The sequence below is a fragment of the Apteryx mantelli genome, chromosome 1 (genome assembly GCF_036417845.1).
Source record: "Apteryx mantelli isolate bAptMan1 chromosome 1, bAptMan1.hap1, whole genome shotgun sequence".
In the NCBI taxonomy this organism is placed as follows: domain Eukaryota; kingdom Metazoa; phylum Chordata; class Aves; order Apterygiformes; family Apterygidae; genus Apteryx; species Apteryx mantelli.
This window is the reverse complement of record NC_089978.1, coordinates 165620095-165639490: the sequence shown is the minus strand read 5'-3', so window position 1 is coordinate 165639490 and position 19396 is coordinate 165620095. Positions and strand designations below refer to the sequence as shown.

Here is a 19396-nt window from a genome sequence, read left to right as displayed (position 1 = left end):
AAAAGTAACAATGATCACTCAGGTAAGATACCTTTGGGTTGCTGTGGATAGCTCTATCAAAGTGCTAGCTCAGTGGAAGTCAAAAAGGCAAACAGGTTAGAGAATGTCAGGAAAGCAATAGAGAAACAAACAGGAAGCAACATCATGTCACCTTACAAATCCACAGGGCACCTGTTTGAATATTTGTAACTTGAATACGGCAGCTAGTCCTCATCTCTCCATCTAAAAATTGGAAATGGCAGTATTAGAAATAGTACCGAGAAGGTAATTAAGGATGATCAAGGGAATGGAAAGATTCTGAACAAGGAAGGGTCAAACTAAACAGAGTAGGATCCTGGAAAAAAAAAAAAAAGATGACATAGGGGTAAGTGCAATAGCAGTGTGGAAAAAAATGAGAATCATGGAGAAGGCAAACAGGAAATTGTTATCCATTGTTTCTCATAACACATGCACTAGGAACTCATCCTCAGGCGTGCTGGGATCTGGGAGGCCCCAAAGAAAGAAGCTTCGCTGCGTACGTGCCCTGTTCTCACCCTCCTTTGCTGAACCACTGTTGCTGGGCACAGCGTAGCAGGCTATGTGGAACTTAAACCTGAAATGTTTCATCCTTTCTTATGAGCCACGGTACTTCACAAAACAAACCCCCACATCGTGCTAGCCTAAGATAATCAGTCCAGAAGCAGGCAGTGGCCGTCCTCACATGCACCAGCCAGTCCCTCCCTTTGAGGGGGAAATAATCTCCCTAGATTAGCTGTTAGTGAAAACAGAGATAGGCTGTCCATTAGGAAGCACTCCAACCAGTAAGGGGCAGAAGCAATGAGATTTCCCTCTGCAGAGGAAAACCCCTAACATGTTTTGCTTAAAAAATATTCAGGTGCAGAAAGCAAGGGGCCATAAAAAGAGTATAGCCAGCTCTTCTCATGTTGTGAAGAGTCTCACATGTTGCTATGTTTGTGCGCAACAGGAATATAAACTTCTGTTCAGGCAGGTGGGACACAAACCCTTACTGTCTTCTTGGTTTTAAGCTACGTTCATTTTCATGCTCTGTGCATGGCCTGACAGATTACATTACATTACACAACATAACGACCCATTTTCTCTGTTTTTACCACGATGTGATCTAATGGGCTCCCCAGCAACAGACCTGCTGTGATCTGTCACTCGTGCTTGCTGCCTGGCAATGTCATAAAATGCTGGCTTGCTTTCTGTTAGGTAGCCAGAACTATATATTAATATTTCTAATGTCAAGCCATAAAAGAAGTGGCTTTCTATATCATAAATAAAAGAATTGATAGTGGCAAGCCCCCAACAATGAGAGAGAGAGGAAACTACTCTCTTCTCTTTCTTCTCCATTACTATAAGCTCCTCCACTCTCACAGTTATGTTAGCATGTTAACCTGTTCACCAAACAGAATATAAATATCACAGCTATGTCAAAAAATATGAAAAAAATATCCCAATACTTAAGCCTAATTAATGGCAATAGACTTTATGCAAAGGATATTAGACTCCATGCTTCCATGTTTCAGGATAAAACCCAACTCAGCCAGACAGATTATTCCACAACTACCTGCTGCAGACTTACATCTTCTCCAGGAGTACATGCTACTGGCACAATCAGATATGGGATAGCTGAACTATGGGTATGATAAAGACTGGGAAATCCTAGGTTTAGAAAACTTGATTCAGATAAACTTGCACCTGGTCTGACACTTAGCTGAATGATCCAACATAAATGTGCTTGCAAACTTGTCAGAAAACTGCCTAAGAACAAACTATCTCACAAAATTTTAGCCATTTCTTGCTGGGCTGGAGATGTGAAGAGAAGAAACTTTTCCAAGGCATTTTATTTGCTTTACTTTTTATCTGGGAAGCACAGGAGTAACCAGATAGAAAAGAAAAGGGAAAAGAAAAAAAGAAAGAAAAAAATCTGTTTTCAATAAAACATATAAATCAAACATTCTGCCTACTCCAAATGGTCTGGGTTGATAATACATGAAAGATTAAGTGACTAGGTTTTGTTTGTTCTCAGTGTAAACTACCTCCCCATGTTCTTAATTAGTTTGCCCCCAGAAAGTAACATTGCCAACAAGACAGAAAGAAGTGGAAGTGCGGAAACAAGGGAGATTTCAATTGCTATGTTGTGTTCTAAGTAATAACTCAGCAGTTGTGGATTCGGGAGTATCACGGCAGTAAATCCACATAAAGCTGAATGTTATGAATGGAAGCTGTCTAGTCTTTCCTGATCTCCCATCTATTCCTGTCCCACACTCAGATGTGCTCCGCACACAGCAATTCATCGTCTCTCACCACTTTGCCTTCTGTGAACAGCTGCTCAGGCTGTCCGCAGTGACAGGTCATTAGTGGGCAGTTATTTTTTTCAGGACTGAGTGCACAGCAGTGGCAGTGCTATAAAAGCTTCTCTGCAGAGCTCCAGGAACGGATCTGGGCAGAGCTCTGTCCCAATTTGCTATGCTTCCTGCTAGCAAAGATAGTCTTGAAAGCTCTGCACCTTGTTGCTCACCTGCAGCAGTTGTGTTTGTTCATGTCCTAAGATTTTCAAACAGCTCAGTCAACTCTGCACTACATATACACATAATCACCTATTGCTATTCTAGTCCTGGACTTGTCACCATTACCTTCATAAACCACATTCACTTTAGTTGAAATGACTAAAGCCTACTGTGCTTGCACATTTGGTACATCTATTTCAATTAAAGGTGTGAAGCCATTTCTCTTACAGGAATAAGCTTTAACTGGAGAAGTACTATTGTAATGCTACAGTTGTGCTTGCAGTAGGTGAGTGTACAGCTTTAGCTATGTGGTACCATTAAAGCAGCACCACTTATTGCAAGGAGATGTGGCTTTAATCCTGAACAGCTATTTGCTATTCGATTCATGCAACCCTTTCCCATCATTCTGCTAATTTATCTCCAGAGATACCCCCTACCATTCTGGCTGATGAGCGCCTCTGTACTTCTGAGAGATTTTTGTTTGAGAATGTATTGCTATGATCCTCTAGTTTCATCTTCTAAAGAAGTACTGGAAAACTTGATGAGATTAAATATTTTCTTCAAACCCCTCCAAACCTGCTAACTTTCTCTTCTACATTTCCCACCCTATGACTCCTGATTACTGAATTATTAGTGTCTCACTAGCAGATTTATGTATCTAATCAGTTAGGTTCTCCAGCTCCTGCATTTGTGGTGTGATTACATTTAGCCATTCTCATGACATCACAGATTATCATCTTGACAGCAATTATGAGATCGCAAGAACTCAGAACTGACTGGATTAGCAGAGCAGGAAGCAGCAGATTACAATGCAGAAAGGAAAGTTTTGACCTCTTTTCCTTTACTACCAAACAGTTCTCCTGTATTTCCATAGATTCTTTTAACTATTTCACTGATGCCCAGGAGTCCAGACACAAGCCACCTGCCTTACAATTTCTGTGCTTTCACCTGCTTTGAAGACACGTAGCCAGAGCATGCCTGCTGTGCTTTGTAGCATTCTAGGTTTTCAGCTTGGAGGCCATGGACTATTTTTTAAGGATCTGCAAATGAGAACTGAAAAGATCCATCTTGCTGTCAGGGAGGCCTCTGTTCATCACAGAGCAGTCTGTGCCTCTACTAGGAAATCTGGGTGGATCTGCAGGCCCAAAGAAGCTTGGGGACCACAGGAAAAGGTGAACTGAATACGCTCCTCATAATAGCACTTTCTCCAAGCCTGTCCTAACATTTATCTCAACTTAGAGATAAAGAGGGCCAGTTATTCAGGACAAGAAAGCATGGATCCTGGAGCCTGACCTCTGCTGAGGAATCCTTCCCTGGCAGGACCGTTCTCTACATTACCCTCAGCACTGAGGCTGATCTAACAAAACCTCTTTCTTTCCTTACTGCTGCCTCAGGAGCCAATACCATCTCTCTCAGCCCTGTCTTAAGAGTCAATTAGTTGGTGTACTGCACCAAGTTACACTGGGAACAAATTTGGCTCCTGTGACTTTATAATGCATTTGGCTAATTCTGCTTTACAGTGTTCACATCCAAAAAACAGCCAAGTGAAAACACAGAGAGAAGCAATGCTGCTGATAGAAAAAGCAGTCTCTTCCCAGCCTTTACAGTTCCCTTATTATCATCCTTTCCAAACACTAACAACTAGCAAAGTCGCATGGCTATCAAGCCAAAATCAACATGTCTGGCATGGGCTGCTGATTTTCTTCTTCACTATGTGCAAGTGGTAAAGGGGGAAAGCAGCAAGAGAAAGAAAGCAAGAGAGATACTTTTCTTCAGTGATTTGAATCCAGTGCTGGAGCATTCAACAAAACATTCCTTTCCAGCATTTAAATTCTCTGTTTGATGAGCACCTAGTGACTAAGTGGGCTTTGTTAAGCTTCCATTTGAAGCTAGAGGAAAGTAATCTCACTCTTTATTTCTTCCTTCTCCCTGTGTTACACCCCTTTAATCATGCTAGATATATCTAAACATGCTTGATTAAGCCAGCCAGACAATGCACCCCTAATCTGAACTGATCAGGGCTCTGGAGCTGCCGAAGTGAACCTGCTGTCCCTCTATCAGACAGAGCGATAAGGGGTCGGTAATGCAGCTCCATTAACTGCTTCCCACAGAATGAATTTTCCTTGACTGCTCCTAAAGAGCAGGCACTTGAGGAATGCCGCCTGATGGGAAGTTGCATCGAATGGTCTCTTTCTGCACAATTGTCGAGCAGCTCCTTCTCAAGCCCTCCAGATAAATACCTAAAGTATGAAAAATGTAGCCACTTCCGTCTATGCTAAGGTTTGGTTTTCTTTTTAAATCTCCTCATACCTTATCTAGCTAACTGCCTCTCGATTTTTCTCATCTTTTTTTGGTAAGCTTCAATACTGGCTGGTATATGTTTTATTGCAAGTGTGTGGTTATCAGAATAACAATCATGTTCCTGCTGTGTGTGTACATATGTATGCAAAGGATTTGCTTTTGTGTACAGGTGGAGCTTGCACTTTGTGGATTCACAGAATTTAAGGCCACAAAAGGCCACTACATCAATAGTCATAACGTGTGAATTTAGCATGTTTGCTCTAATCTTGGAGGTGTTTCAGAGAATAAATGGATATGGATCAGAAAAAGTGCATGAATACAACCCCCTGAATTTGCCCTTGTACATATATATGTGCACGCACATCTATTTTCATGCAGGTGTAGGGCTCTATGATCTTTATCCTCTGATGTGATTTACTCTTAGTACAAGACTGTAATCATGAAAGATAAAGGGGCCATCAGACTGTATTTGGGGGCTGTGAAATCCTGAGACTGCTTGTCTTAAAGCTCATCTTTGGTGTAATTACAAGTACCTTCAAAGCTGCTCTGAACCACATCAGCTTGAATAACTCCAGGGAACCATTCTGCAACAAGCAGCAACAAGTTGGATGGAGCAGTATCCTTTTCAAGTTGTTAGTACAAGATGCTGGGATGAGGAGTGATGCTATATTTCAGCTGTATTTCCTATCAGAAAGGATTTCTGAAAGCCAATTCTGAGGCAAAGAAGTCAGAAAAGAGTCTAGAACCCAGCATTATGAGATTCGATTAAAAACAACCAATGACAACAAATCCCATCTACAGTTAGATGCAGATATTCAGACGTGATTTCCTTGTGTTTGGGTGCCTAAATATGGGCCAGATTCTAAAGAATACTCAAGATTCATCAGCTCCAGCTTTGAAAGTTATAAGAGATTTACAAAAAACATACAGTATCCAACACTGTTCTGCAAACAGGAGCTCCTGTACTGTAAGAGCTAAGCTCTTCTGGTGTTTGTGCAGGTCTGCATATGAATACACTAGATGTGCATGTGAATGGTAAATTCCCTTTGTCTACACATGATCATACATTTCACAATGTGAAATGGAAACATGGCCAAAATTCTGTAATTATTTATGCTAAAGTAGGTAGGAATAAGTTCACCCTATGTCTGGTTCATTTCCATAACAGTCAAGAAGAACCTCCTCTCTTCATGTATGAATGATGACAGATGCAATAAAAAGCTATCATTTGCTATCATTTCTTTAATTTTGAACAGAGTTAGAGAATTTGTTACATTATGGCATTAATCCAAACTGATAAAAATAGTTTATACTCCTATGTTGGATTCTACGATATAGCAATATAGTTGAGTGGCATATGTGAACAAAATGGCATGAAAAATCTGCTTGCATATACTGCTGGGTACATAATACTGTGTTTCAAATCAGCTACTGCATGTTTCTCTGATCATGCCAGCTGATAGAATTTTGAGTAAAATGCAAAAAAGAATGAGATCAGTGAGGAAACTGCTATTTTCTTTGCTTTTGCATAAAATTCATCCTGGCAGCACAGGCAATTGTGCAAAATCTGCAACTATACTACTAAAATTATGTGTGCCAACAAAAAATATTTTGCACAAAAGTAGAAGCAATGTTAACTCAGTGAGAAAATGTAATCCTTCTTTGTCCTTTTAACTGTAGATCTATTTTTGTACAAAATTGCAGCTGCCTGCACGAGTTGTGTTTTTTTTACTGAAAAGTTTTTGTCTCACCTCTTTTTCCTTATATATTTTTCCTTTCCTCTTGTGCTTTTACAACAGGATTAAACATAAAAGTCTAGTTCAACATATATTTTGCTATCATAATGTAAACACAAACATAGGAAAGCTGATAATCTTCCAAGAGCCATCTTACCTTGGCCATGTTATGTATATTTTGCCAATTTCAGCTTGCAGCCACATTTGTTCTGAGAATATGTACAAATTATATACAAATTATATACAAAGTTTCACATTTAAGTAACTACAGAGAACCTGAAATGCTACTAGAGGTAGGTACCATGTGGCATAATTAGCATTGCTGTGGTACCTCCATTGCGTAATGTCACCAATTGCATATTTACATTCTGAGCCTCTGTGTTGTATTAACTATGTTTTTCTTCTTAATGTATCTTGTGGGCTCAACTTCTATTTAAATACAGCACCCCTTTTACAAGGCCCAAGTGCTAGAAAAGAGTCTTTCTATAAATTAAAGTCAGCCCATGTGTATCTCACTTGGGAAGGCTTCCGAAAGGATTTTAAAAGCAATCAATTACAATAATTCATACATTTAAGGATGTAACTCCAACAGTCAATCCAATTTTTCTTCTGATTATAAAGTAAATGCGAATGCCAGCTTGTTACTATTCCTGGGGAATGTCTCTGCACAGAATTTTTACCATTTTAAGTAGAAGTGAGGAACATATTTCATGTTTGTCTATGCATTTTTAGCTCTCTTGGATTATGATACGTTTGAAATTAAAGTGTAGCAGCAGTTCCTGAATGATTTAATGCATAAACATTTTTTACTCTGAAGCGGGAGTGACTTGTTCTTGTTTTTCTTAATCCAAAATTGAGTTATATCAAATTGGAATAGGATCTCATCATCTGGAATAAAAATACCCAGGCAATACCACGATGTAGGAATATTGGTTACTGAATTAATGTGCAGGCTAAGACTTAATTAAACACATAAAGTTCCTTTAGGTAGATCAGGCCTTACATCCTACATTTCACATTCCTACTGTGGAGGCACCTTCAGAGCAGTCAGGCTAACTGGAACCTCACTGCGTAACCCCTGCACACCCTGCAAAAATAATTATGGTTCCACTCCTTCTATGAGCAAGTGATCGATTGCTCCTCTGCAGCAGGGAGCTGCGTAGCCTCCGACTAGTCAATAGAATGCATGTGGCAAAAAGGGAACGCTGCGCAAAGGGTGTGAATGAGTCATTCGACATTTCAGGTTGACTGAAGTCATTCTGCTACATTTATTTCTAATCTTGATGTGCCATCCACATTCGCATATTAAGCAGTGTGGGAAGAGAGAGATTTAAATTATTTGCTATGATACACACACGGAAGACAGCAGACTGCATGTGTGTGAGAACGTGGGCTTACATGCATGTCTGCATGAACTAGGCTGCATGTGAACTGACTTTTCTACACTTGTATGTGAGTAGGCATTCTGTATGCAAGCCTGAACACGTCCGAGCAAAAGTATGTTTGAACATGTGTATCTCTAGGGATGTGATTATAAATGAAAGATGTTCATTTGTGCTATGCCTGAATGGCGGAACAGAGGTCCTGTGAGTGTGCTTCAGGTGATGTGTGTTGTGTTTTCCTTCGCAAATACAAATCTGAGCAACTGAACGACTTGGTCTGTGTACTCTTGGAGAGTAGGCAAGTGTGCTGTGTGCATGTGGCTGACAAGGAGCACCCATGAGCATGAGTGCAAATGTCAGCTGAAGCTGGAATTTAGGCATTAGTCAAACATCGGCAGTAATGAATCACCTATTTAAAGACTTCCATGGAAAGAATACATGCCAACCTCTTCAAGTAGGATCTGGCCTAACATTATGCTCCTCCACTCCTGGTTATACTCCCAATTTAAAGTGGAAGTTAAAGCAGAGAGTCTGACTGCTTGTAGCTCACATTGAAGTCTTGTGTGATCCGTGCACATTTAGCAGCTCCGAGCAGTAAGCCATTTTAAAATACGTGCTCTTAAATGAGGCTTAGGAGCCTCAAGTTGCACTTAGGTTTGAAATTCTAGACAAAGACACTCACTTAGCCCTCATTTAAGAAAAAGAAATATCCATCAGTATGGAGATGAAGATTCTGTTGAAATACCACACAGGAAATATTTTCAGAGGTTTAAGGAGGTGAACATAAAAGATATCTAATGAGAATACTCAAAGTTATGTCACAAGGAGTCAATGTTTTAAACTGAAGATAGAAAATCTTGTTGTGAATATGGAATCAGTGGGCCACATATGAACTAATTATCAGAGAGATGAAATATCAGTTGGGTGGGGCCAGCAGAGCACTGGTATCTTGCCTCAAGCCAAAAACAGTCATGTTTAGTTTTGCATGGAGCCAACAATATATCCACACCCAGAGCAAGAGACTTGCAGCATGCTGCGTAGGTAGAGGGCACTGTCAAAATCTATGTTATTATTTTTATTTTCTGGTAATATCCAGGTTATTGCATCCTTTAAATTATTAAGACTTATTGCTTAAAGCACTGCAGATCCATCCCCTCCCCCACCCCAATTCTGCAACTTATTGATATCGCACTCAATTAACCTTGGTGAATGAATATAGGCTGGACACTGTCTCTTTCAGATTCAGTCATTTTTGCTCAGTGCCGCAGTTTGCATACAAAACAACAAAGGGCACTACTTAAATCTCCAAGTAGAATTGCTTTAATGGAAACGAAAGTGTACATTCATGACGTTTGTATTTATATATTAAGTTTCATACCCTTCATTCTCAGAAAACCTAAACACTGGACCTAGTCCACACAGATTCTGTCTTATTAAATAAAGCTTATAAGAAGTGAGTACAATTCTGCTTCAAAAACTTTGGAAAAAATGAGTTATTCTGTTTCTTTAGGTTGCAAATGTAGGCATATTATGGTAATTCAAACTTACTGACTATGCTTGTATTGGCATTGTACAGAAGATAAAATGGAATGAGATGGAAATACAGTTTCTAGTCCATTCCAAGGCACACTTATCGAGGTAAATAAAGATCTAATAGCCACTGGAACTGGTGATGAAATGAGGGAAGACTTCACATAAAAGAACTCCTTATAGCCCTCGTGGGTCTTGTGTAGAAATGAGGGGTAGCACACAGGAGGCAGCTCTGGATGTGCTGAGGATACCATAGCACAGGGAATGAGGGCAGAGAGGCACAACATGATCTACAACAGACAGCTGCAGTCCAGTTCACAGATCTCCTGAGAATTGACTTCGGTCCCACAAGTTCGCTTAATTATGAGAGAACAGTCATTTTATCTAGACTTGGCTTTCGAGCTCAGAAACAGGTATGTACACATTTAAAGAAACCAGCTTTTGTGTTCAACAGTATCCTACAGTTTTTGAGGAGAGGAAAACAAGCTATTTCTTCTATAATGCAACAAAATACCAGGCACACTTCTTCCTACAGTTATGCTCCTGAATACACAGTGCTGACGGCAGTTCTGTCATCTAAGAATCACCTCATGAAAAAGAGTTGACAACAAAAAAATTAGTGGAAATGATATAATATTGACAGTCTACTGCATTCGTTTTTGCGTTTATATGTTCCATTTCTTTTCCTTACCCTTTGCCTGCCTTTCCTATTTAGAATGCAAGCTCCTTGGAGTGACGGGCAGTCGCTAATGGTATTCTTCCATATGGTGCAACTTAACAAAGCCCAATGGGTTAGGACCATTTGTAGAATCATAGAATAATTAAGATTGAAAGGAATCTGTGGAGATCATCAAGTTCAAGCCCCTGCTCATGGCAGGGCTAACTTTGAAATTATACTAGATAAGATGTAACCCCATTTTTCTACAGTGACTGTTCTAATGGAACGCCAGTCTTATTCAGGCAATAATATAAATTATATGCCTCTGTAGATCAAAGGCATACTGAAAATCATTTAGGTACAAGACCTGCATTAAATGATTTGAGATTTCCTTTCACTATGCACCTTACAAGATTGTAAAAAACATTCATAATGTGCTATTGACTTCAGTGCTAGACTCCAATTATACAGTTGCATATTATCAAAATACATACTAAAATGAGGCTAGCATTACAGTCATTATTTTCTGACTTTTTTTGTGCTTAATACTCCATTAAAAATCATTATTTGCAGATAGAATTCAGACTGAAAAAAGGAAAAAGAGCAAAGAGGAAGAAAATTCCAGATGGAAAAAAAAGTAGTCTAGAGACTGGAAAAAAATTACTTGGCTATACACTGCAGGATGATCTCTCCTGTACCTTGTATGCTCTGCAAGAAGGTGCTCCTCTTCTAGATACATTAGAAAGTCTGCATAAGAAAGTTTTGAGAGCTGCGTACTGTAGGAACCATTCAACTCTTACCCTTCAAGGTGCATCGTGAGTGTGGTAAGGCTCTGCAGTGGGAAACCAGCCAATGGCAAGAGTTACTTGTCACAAGACTTCAACAAGGTTCGTGCACTGCTACGGGGTTTAACCCCTTAAAATACAGATTAGTGGTACTTCTGAGATGAACCAGGCGAATTTTATCCGGAATGAATACATTTAAAAACATTTTCAATACCACACTGCTGCTTTCCTATGAAAAAAAAAATTCTCACTGCACTTCCATTTTCTATTACTGTTTATATTACTGTTGCTTCTTCTCATATCTACTTTGTCTGCTGTAAGATTAAAAAACTGTAATCTTCAGTTTCCTTACTATTGCATATCTTGCTATATTTAATTATAGTAGGCTGCTTCTTTTTGTCTGGAAGATGAACCCCGTTTTCTAGTTTGCAGCTTTTCAAAAATTAAGTTTATTAAATAAAGAGATCATCTTTGTAAAAGAAACTAAACCACAAACATTCCCAAAGCATTCACTGAATTTGGGAATATGTTTCTTGGTTGCTAAGTCTGTAACAAGCTGGACTTTGCTCATCTTTGCAGCTGGTCAAGAGAAAGTTAGATGCTCAGTCCTTCCAAAGCTCAAGCCAATTAAGTGTCTGAGATTGCCTAGCAGAAGTTGATGCATTCAAAGCCACCCCCTTATAAAATGTCATGCCAGGATTGTTTAGACTGAGCAGGAGAACAACATTACAAAAGAACATTCTGCTCAAAAGCTAAAAAGCATTTCAAACTAAAAAGTAAAATTAAACGTACTGAACAGAAATTGTTCAGAACAGCAGTAATTCATTAAGAAAATAACCACTGTTCACCCCAAGAGATTCCCAATGCATTTTACAAACCGTGAATTAAATTCAGACTCGCTTTGTATTTCTGTTATCCTGATTGGCTTCATCAGAGGGGGATGCAGTAGTGCTGGGCAGGGTGGAGGGGCCACACACTGCTGTAGTTTTTTCCTGGTGTGTTTTAAAGGATTACAGCTGTTCCTTTTGCTTCTCTTGCTAAAACTACCCATCAGTTTAATTAAGAAGCCCTATTATGAGCTTTTTTCTTGCCACAGTCTCCTTGAGAACAGCACTTCTCCGGACAATTCTGGTGTGGGATAGTTGAGCTAGTAAGCATGAATACTAAAACATAATGACTGCGTCCTTTGACTCCAGCTTTATCCTGGAGGGTACCTCCAGTTTGGCCGCCACTTTCCCTGACTCTGTACCTATTCCTTCACCTAACATTGAAATCCATCCTCCAGTGCTTTTCAGCAGTGCACAGCAGGCTAGGAGCAGAAGCAACAACTGCCCAATTAAAATCAAAATGTCAGATGTGCAGAAGGCAAACTGAAATTTGCCTGGGCTATCAAGGCAAACACCTTTAGTCTTATGCAATTAGCTGAAGGATAATTGATGACCACAGGCAGTCAAAGCTACAGTTTTGAGTCTCTTGTGCAAAAAATATGCTAGGGCATATCATTCAATACTGACTTAGAGCAAAGGGCTCAATTCTCTCTGAGTCACTAAATCCATCTCTTGAAGTGCTGAGGTCTTCCTTAGAAATCTCCCCTAAATTACCAGATAAAATCACAAGGTGTTTAAAAGACTCAAAGTGGTGTTTATAAGCGTGCTACCATTCCCAGTGTCTCTGCAAGTTATGGTATACACAAAATGGTATAAGCCATTCAGCTGGCTGTGGTGAGGAAAGGTCAGCCCAGGGTAGTTTATGATGATTTATTACAGTGATACAGTAATAATGCAGGTAAAGCTGAGAGCAGGTGTGGGGAGCTTTGAGGTGCTACCACAAAGACACAGAAAGCAAATCAGGAAAGGAGCTCTTATTCTAGAGTACCAACGGCCACTCAAAGAACTGTCCCAAAACAACTACCCCAGTACAACAACACTGAGAGAACTCCTTGTTCAGACAGGTCCTTCATCTTTCTCCCCCTCTGTTTCCATCTCTTCGTTCATCTTTCTCTTTAGACTGAGAGCTTGTTGAGGCTAGGGTTTTCTTCTGCTATGACTATGCCTTCACTGCAAAAACCGATACGTTTTTATATCACGGTAGCTATAGCATGGTAAATTCCCAATGGAAATGTTAACTTGATGTAGCGATCTGAGATACCTTCTAGGTGGGGTATATTGTATTCACCTTAGCTAGTGCCAGTGACACAAAGTCACTGGTGCTTTCTCTTCACTGAACTTCCACATTAAGGTAAGTACCTGGAGGAAACCACTTTAATATTAAAGCATGCCTATTTTTCACAATGAAGACATAACCTATGTCAGTACAGAGCATCCAGTGTCAACAATGTCCAAAAGTCAGCTGAAGCCTTGCTGTAAAAGAACTAATTAATAATAGAGCTTCGGCTGCTTAAGGCAAGGACCCTCAGGGGCTATGGATATTTTTGCACAGAAAATTTGGACAAAAGTACTTCTGAACCCACTCTGCAGTTGCTGTTATTATAATGAATGATTAACCTCTTCAGACAACATCTTGTATTTGCTTCAGTCCTATTTCCCACAGTGGCCTTGATAGCCAAGAGGTGCAAATCAGAACAATGTTGAAAAACAGTTTTTAAAAAAAATCAGAATAAATTTTATTAGCATATATTATAGAGGTACTTGTCATACCTGTGTAGTTACAGCTGAGTGGAGTTCTCCATTTAAAGTAAGGATTCAGTGTCTTTGTTAGGTATGAGAAGCACAGCACCCATGAAGAATTACAGCACTAACTATAAGAGCACATAACAAATTTTCTAAGAATTTACAAGTAAATCTATTAACTAATTTACGAGGTAAAATTACTTTTAAATATGGGTACTTTAAGATACTTATTGCTCTGTGTTTCATCTTCTGTTTGTTTCTATGATCTCAAAAATGGAATAATCCAAATCTTCAGACTACTTAAAGATCAGTAAAAACTTGCATAGGCAACATTTGAAGATTTTTCCGAGATTAATAGCTTTTTTTCCCTCTACCATACTTCTTATTGAAAATTTCCCCTTGAAAAAAACCCTGGTGTTCAATTTTTTCCTTCAGAAAATGCTACAAAGTGACCTTTCAAGATACCTGATCTGCCCACAGTTAGAATGGCCCTTTCAAAATATTCATCATTTCACACCAGGATTTTCTACTGACAGCAGAAACTCCACAGTCTTTCAACAGGGACACTTGGCTTCACTTCTGTTGGGAACAGAGAGAAGTAGCTGCTGCTCTGAATGATGAAATTTTAACTATATGTGGCGGTATCAGTCCCACTGAGAATTACCTTGTCATGATGTCATGGGAAATAAAAAATATTTTCTTAAACATCATTCAAAACTAATCTGAGATCATAAACATTCAGAGGCTTTGATTATTGCATGGGCTCTTCACATGAAAAAGAGAAGACAACATTAAATCATTTAGGCATGTAGTACAGAAAAAAATACTCAGATACGAGAGATAGCAATATATGCTCTATCAAATCAGTAGGCAAAAGAAGCAACTGCTGTACATGGCCACTGCGGAAGGTAATGACATGATTATGAAAATACCTATATAATCTTCAGCAATGTAATCCTGCATGTCTATTCATCCTCTTCTACTAAGAAGGAGTACTAATGACTTTAATGAATTAAGATTCAACTTCTGTTCAAGACAGGAAAGTAGTTTGAGACTACATTTATTTCTCCTTTACAATAAAGTAAATCAAGAGAATTTCTTTTGGGTTTCATGGATTTAATCTCAGAGATCTGTTACACTATTAGGATTAACCAGAAAGAAAAATCCAAACACATAATGGTTAAATGATGGCATTATTTCTATGCATATTAACATAAGTATAAAACAGTCTGACACTTTCAAACTGTAAACTTCTCACCCTGTTAGAGTTAGGATGGATTTTTTCCACCCCTATATAGAGCTCTGCACACTTGGCTGATGGAGGGTTGGGTCACCTTTCCCAGAATCATTATGTTTTGACCACTATTTGGGTAGCATACTGGATGTAACAGATGGATAGCCTCATCTGCTGCAGCAAATCCTATGTACAAACAGTCAGACAGAATGCCTCCAGTACGTTATCTTTAGATGCTATACTCTTCTACATGAAAAAAAAAAAATTACCAGAGCACATTCATGCACAGAGACAAGTTTAAAAGTTTGTCCACATCCTGAGATAATCCCTGTTTAGATTGCAGGGGTTATGGCAAATTTCTCCTGTGCCAGAGCTCAGCTGTAGTTGGGAAGTGCTATGACCTGGAAACATATTTAATTTGATGTTGTTCTTTATGTAGCCAGTTTTTTTAAAATAAAGGAATTCTAAAGCTGTAGGGGTTAAAGTTTGTACTCTAAGCATTACTGGTGAATTTGTCATGATGAGGTAACAAAAAATTGGGGAACTGGAAAGGAAAATCTAGAAAACACAAGGCATATAGTGCCTCAGGAAAAATAATGGCATGTAATTAGTACTCTACACTGCTATGAAAAGATAAAGCAGTATGCAAAAAAGGGTACAGAGTAGGGGAGAGGGAGAAAGGATGGATTTTGGAACTCCAAGAGAGAAAAGAAAGGATTTCGTCATGTGTTGGTGCATGCTGTTCATTTAGGCATTCTAGTAGTTTTCTTTCATCTCATAATATTTTGCAGTGCTGACCTGTGATCTCAGTGCCATGATAATGTGGCCATTCTTAGCAAGCTTATTTCTCAAAGGTTAGTCTCCCATGCTTAGATGTTATTTAGATGGTGCTTTAGCGTGGTTCTTTAATCAGCAGAATGATTAAGAAAATTTAAGGCTACAGGAAAAACTCAGACTCTTCCAAGATCACTTTCCTTCATGCTCATCTTCTTGAAATTCTCATCTTCACCTTCTGGAAACAGTATTTACAGTGACTACACTTCAGAGACAAGGTTCTGGGCTATAGCCAAAAGAAAAAAAGATGCCGTTCTTCTCATGCAGATTACCCAGCTGGGTATGCCCAATACCCCTGGGACACTAGTGGCCAAACATCAGAAGCATTTAAGCAAGGCATCAATCCACTACAGTGCTAGTATGGTTATATCATGATAATAGTCTGTACCTTAAAGCATGAAGGCTATAGTACCTACACTTGTTAGCCTAGCTCATACCGCTACAAATTCTATTCGTGTTTGTGCAAGTCCCTCTTTTTCCCCCCTCCTTTTTAAAAAGTGCTTGTTTTAAATCCTGTTTAAAATGAAAGCACCACTATAATATGCAGAAGCAAGGCAGCTTTGTCTAGTGATTAAGGACCAAGATCAAGAATCCAGGGAGCAGTTTCCAGCCCCAGACCAGCTAATGATTTCTTGTGTATCCCTGGGCAAACCACTTCACATATCTGCACTGTAGGGCCCATCCACAAAGTACAGCGTTGCTGTCCATGGAGTTATTTAAATGGCTGGGATACCAAAAGCCATAAAGCTCAGTTCTCAGAAGGCTAATTCATTTTTGCAGATTGTCCAGCTAGTCAAGTTAGGATGACTATAGTGCTTCTGTCATCCTAGGTAACTCAGTGATACCACATCCAGGCACATAGGCCTGACCTTAGTTACAAGGTGGGAGAATTCATACTGACCCATCTTAAGGACAAATGGGCAAAATGGCCATCAATAGACAAAAATGTGTGTAGATAAGAAGATGAAAGGCCTACCCAGGAAACGCAAATTTACCACCATATAACCCCTAAGGCAACTGTGTAATTCCTTTGCTGCTGCCCAAATTTACTAAGAATGGTGGAAAATTAAGCTGAACAAACCGAGAAGTTTCCTCCAAGGGAGCTGCAAAGTAAAGATTTTTGAAAGATATGGGATTTATGGATGCCATTTGCGCTGACTGGACTATGGCTTGCAGCCAGCCCTAAGCTTTAAATCAAGTGTATGACAATCATTATATTCTGTAGAGCATTTTGAGGAACTAAAAGCAGACAGAATGGCTAAGCTCCTCTTAAACCAAAGCCAGACTCTGGAGACAAGTGAGAAAGGTAGAGGAAGATAGGGCCTTATTATATTGTAGAAACTAAAGAAACAAAAATCACCCCCAGACACATAGGCATATCAAGTGTTGCTAGAAATATTTAATTACTGGTGAAACAATTGGCATTTTCTCAGCCTCTGTGGTTAGACCCTTTTGACTACCTATATCAGAGACTGAATGAAGATCATTTTCATTATGTGACGCAGTAAAAGCAAGCCAAAAGAGACTGCCTACAGCAGTAGTTCCAGACCTGTGGCTTAATAGCAACCTCTTGCCTGCCAAACTTTCAGATATTGCTTGTGGCCACAGAGAGCTATCAAGCTGCAAATTGATGGGGAGGGCAAAGGATAACATTGCATGCATGGCATTACTTCCTCACTGCTGTTGCCCTTGAATCAGCAAAAATGGAGGGCACTGGCGTATGGCTGCAAGAGTGAAAGGTAAGAAGTGTAGAAAAAAAAAGAAATGCTGTGCAACTAGGTAGGGGAAGAGAAAGTTTGAAGGGCGAAGTGATGTCTTTTATTAGAGTACATTAGAGGCTATAACTAAATAAAACAGACAAGCTTCCAGACACACTATACCTTCTGCAAACTAACATAAAAAGGTATAAGAAATCAGGTCAGACAGCTGACTTGAGCACCAGAGGCCTGGTACTCTGGGAGTTGTACAAAATTTTGTCTTGTGAAAGGCCAATTTTCATTTTGCCCAGGAAGCTCTCTCAGTTTGAACAATTTTAAGTGATGTGTATGGAGGGGAGTGGTAGAGAGGAAAACACAAAAAAAACCCAAACAAAATACAGACAACACAACTAAGCTGATTTCAGATGGGTACATTTCACCTAGCCTATCCCTCCAACTCCAGGTTATTCTGCTTCCTAGATAAAAATGGGAATGATGCACAGGGCTATTTTGTATCTAAATCACTTATCTATGGTACTATCAAGTTTGGATGCAAGAAAGTTAGAAACAGAAGTAAATGCCAATATATATGAAAGTAGCAGGAATTACTTCAGTAATTATTTCAGGACACCAACAGCTTTTTTCTCTGAACCGCTACTAAAGAAACATGTTTTCTCTATAATTTCTCCCCCACTCATTTCACCATCACATCATAGCAAGGGTTTATGTCATATTCAGAGCCCCGGAAGCAGAGGCTAAAGTGTTGGCCTCTTCCTCCTTCAACCTGCAAGTGGATGACTTGTGCTGCTAGTTAAATTGATAAGGGTCTTCCATTCCAAAACCTAACTAGCGGGCAACTAGTCAGGGTTTCTCACCCCAGAATCCAGCTCTTCCTTCCATGCCCATTTACTAGAAATCCAGCCATTACAAAACCTTTCTTCTCCAGACAAATATAAATATGACAGTTTCTCCTGCTGTTGCTGAAGAGAGTTTGGACTACTATTTTTTCTAAGAAAATGTTTACTAATAAAAGCTACTAAATCATGTCTTGGAAACTGATGTCCTTTTGCTCCCAAGTTAACTGCAAGATGGGTTAAGCAGTGTGAGCTTTCTCTATACACACAAACACACATGAAACAAACACAGACCTTGTCATAAGGTTGTGCATCACTCTGTCCTAAGGAGATGTTTCACAACAATAGTGCATATTACTCTTACAATGCATCACTCTACAACTACATTACAAAGCAACTGAGGAGATGTTACATTCAGGCCTTGCCCCTCAAGACCCCAAAACATTTCACAGGAGACACTAAAAGAGGGTCAATGATGGGCCAGACCTACAGGTGCCAGAAGCATTTTCCTTTCTAGGCATCTTGCCCCAGTCAGTATGATCACACAGGGTGTCTTAGAGACACAATAGCCTGATCTCTGTCAGGGTAACCTTAAAAAAAGTTTCTGAGGAATCTGGATATCTCTTTGCTTTGTGCTTCTGACTAACAAAAATCCCCAGCTATTATTTTCTTTGCTCTATTTCAACAAATACCCTCCTTCTGAGCACATTCCTGATCCCCCATTGACAAGGAGAAAAGCCTGATGCAGCAGCAGCGGAAATGAAAACACACTAAATCTTGAGCCTTGCAGCTAAGACCTTACTTGTTTAACTCTGCAGAAAATGTCATGCTAATTTAAACCAACACTTCTACCCTTAAAACTTCATAGTGAAAGAAGCACGCAGCTGAGCAGTTCTATACCTTTGACGGCAGGTGGTTGCAGTCTGCTGTTTCAGGATCCGTGTTGAGACAAAGTGGTGGTGAATGGCATCAGTTTCATAACAAGATAATCAACTTGTCTCCCGTCTTCAGCGCAAGTGCTTAGCAAGGGTAGAAGTTTGTGGAGCCATTTGGAACACATAAACCTGCACCGCCGCATCCTCGCCTCTCCCTCATGAAGTGCAGCCAATCATGCAGTGGGGTGCAAACCACAAACCACGCAGGAACTCACAGACACGGCAGCTTACAGAGCTGGGTGTGGGACTCAGCTTAGTGTGGTTTTACTTTTTCACTGCCAAGGTTACTCCTGCACCAGAGCTGTTT

The 19396-nt window shown here is 39.7% G+C and overlaps 1 protein-coding gene across 1 annotated transcript in view; it reads right to left on the bottom strand.

Moving 5' to 3' along the window:
• The window catches only part of GRAP2 (GRB2 related adaptor protein 2), a 39619-nt gene extending 20498 nt beyond the window's left edge, over window positions 1-19121 (bottom strand). Inside the window, exon 1 of the mRNA XM_067289886.1 lies at window positions 19055-19121. The gene's annotated coding sequence lies outside the window, so the exon portion shown is untranslated. The remainder of the gene's footprint in view (window positions 1-19054) is intronic.
• Window positions 19122-19396: the final 275 nt, after the last annotated feature.